Below are 2,959 nucleotides of genomic sequence, written 5' to 3' on the forward strand. Positions count from 1 at the left end.
CACTGTTGGAGGCCAGGCCAGATGTGGTTTCAGTGGTTTTCCCACATCAGTCCATGGCTAAATGCAGTGCTCAGGTATTTCAATCCATGTTATTAGAGATACATTTCTGATTTGAATTCTGCTCAGTCATGACAGTGTTTGCAAATAGTTTGACTTTTCTCTTTGGCACCAGGGCATGGAGCTGCCCACGCAGCAGAGCATCTGAGGTCCACTGGATCTAACCCAGACCTTTGTTGCTCTGCACAGGTGACACAGAAGGAAGCAAAAACACACTGCACACAAACGTGGCTCATAGCTGTTATAAAATTAGCAAAGTATGCCTAAATTAATCTGTTTTGCTTTGGTACTGTTAAATGCATTAATATTTAAAAATTACATTCAGTGGTTCTAAACAACATCATTGGCCTGGAGAAGAGGAAAGGAGGATGATGATGATGGATGCTTGTGAAGTAACATGCAAAATGGTGGCTACCTACGTCAGTTTGTGGAGACAGGATATCATTTTCATGTTTTCTAGTTGTGCTTTTAGGATCACAGGATTATAGAACTTGTTGAAAGCAATAACATTTACAATAGTGAAGACTTTAAACACACGGAATTATTGCAAGTGATCAAAAAGGTGTTAAAGAAACTTTGTTTGTGGCCTCCTTGTGCCTTGATGGTAAATTTTCAAACCTTTATAACCAGGATAAAAAAACTCCTTGAGATTAAAAATCTCTTTACAAGAGTGTCCTGGCAAGTGGCAGCAGCACGTTCACGACAGAGGACACTTACATGTAAATACATAAACACACTTTCCTCATATTCAAACAACGTCATCATAAAATACCAGGGTCCTAAATCAATTAAAAACAGTGACATACAGACTGCCCTTCTGTAAGTCCTTTAACAAGCCTTTAAAAGATAAAATGAGACCAACTCCTTCAAATGGAGTTCATTCTGAAGCTGATTCCATGCAGATGGGGCTGCAAAATTAAAAGCCTTTTTGCCAAAGTCAGTGCGGCTTTAGGGACTGTCAATAAAAACGATCTGTGAGCACAGGTGATATGTCCCTGCAGACCTCGGGAGGATGTAGGTGTTCCAATAAGGAGGAAGAAGTCCTACCACTGCTATTAAATAAAAAAGAGTCAGTGCATCATCGCCAAGGAGAGGAGAAGAGAAGCACCCGACCCGAGAATACAACACACAGTGATGAGTGAGAGATTTTAAGTTGTTGGAATCTAAGGCTCCATGAAAACACGTGTTCCAAAGAAAGAAGACACTGGGAGGTTGAATGCATGTATAAATCCCCCATAGTCAAGACAGACAAGAATGTTGCATACAAGTTGTTTTTTTACTTCAAAAGATAAACAGGACTTGATCTTAAGAAAAAACCTAACTTCAATTTCAGTTTTTTAACTAAATCTTGGATATGCATTGTAAAAGACAATGATGTAATACCCAAATATTTGTAATGTGACACTTCTTCAATTTCTGTACCAGAAAGTGTACAAATGGTTGGGACAAATGAGGCTTTTAGAAAGAAATGCGTACCTTTTGCTCCATATTGTCTAAATAAATTTTGAGCAATTCCAAGTTCTCCATATCATATTGTTTATGATGGAACACCTTTTCTTTTACCCTCTCTTCCATTTGTGTGTTAGTGCTTCCATTGAAGTAACCGAAGACAAACAAGCAGCTGGTAAAATTGGGTTGAGCGGGAACTGCCCTGCAGGACATGAAGGGAGGTAGTGCAGGCAACCATCCAACATTCTTCCACGGCTTCTTATCCGCGCTGCTGGTTACTAAGACACCAATTACCAAGAGTTCCATGGATCATTGGAAGGTTGTGTAACCAAGGTCAAAAATATATTAAAAGCTGAAACTTTATTAAGAAGTCAATTCATTCAATTGTCTCGAAAACAATTAAATTGGTAAAGAGGAAAATAAATGGGAAGTTATTGAAGGAGAGCGATTGGAGACGTGCTCTCAGCCAATCAGGAGAAGCCGGACTGTTGACGACACGGAGCAGTTCACTCCTTTTGAGCTGCTGGAGAAACGTAGCAAAACCCTGTGTTGAACGATACCTACCTTGTGAATATATATTGACAAAAGTTGATAAGAGGATTAAAAAAAACCGCTTGAGACGGTCTAGTGGGAGACCTGGAACTTTGGGCGTGCAGTTGGAGAGACGTGAAGCTCCATGATGAAGAAACGCATTGGGTGAGCGATTGTTCTACCATGTTAAGCGTTAGCCGCTAAGCGCTAGCGCTCAATCGCTAGCGCGCATTGTAGCGCTAGACTGAGATGTAACTAGCACACATAGACCGTTAATATAAGTGGACAGAGCATCCGGTTTCGAAAAGTGCAACCACTGCGGAAGTAACTTAAACCTGCATTCATCTGAATCCTGCAGAGGGCGACAAGCGTGGTTGCAAAAGAGGTTGGTTTCAATAGAAGTCTATGGCGAAAATGAGCCATTCTCACTTGATTTATTACCTCAGTAAACAGCTTCCAATGAGTTTATGGTCTCGATCGAGTTCTAAGTATCTGCAATACAGAAGGATGTTCATTTTGAAATACGGTTCTCGTGATTTTAAAATCGGCGATTAAAGCCGGGGGTTTTAGGGCGGGGCTATGATGTGATTGACAGTTCTCCGGCCTGTCAATCATGACAGGAGTGTTTAGCAAAGCTTGACCAGGCACTGAAACTTCATTTTGGGGTTGTTGACTGTTTCACGCTGGGCTGTTGACATTGGTCGGATAATAATTCTTGTTGCCAGCGGTCGGTCCACACGGAAGACACCAAGGAATCGGCAGTTCAGTTTTTTCGGTAAGTAAATATATTTTGGTTAATACAGTTTTTCGTTAGCCAAGTTAGCATTCAATTACTATCAGTTAGCTAGCTTCTGATTGCACCTTGCAAGCGAGCTAGGGGCTAACTAATAAGGCTATGCAGGACCGTATAAACGCATGCAGT

This window comes from Etheostoma spectabile, chromosome 20 (assembly GCF_008692095.1).
Source record: "Etheostoma spectabile isolate EspeVRDwgs_2016 chromosome 20, UIUC_Espe_1.0, whole genome shotgun sequence".
NCBI classification, from domain to species: Eukaryota; Metazoa; Chordata; class Actinopteri; order Perciformes; family Percidae; genus Etheostoma; species Etheostoma spectabile.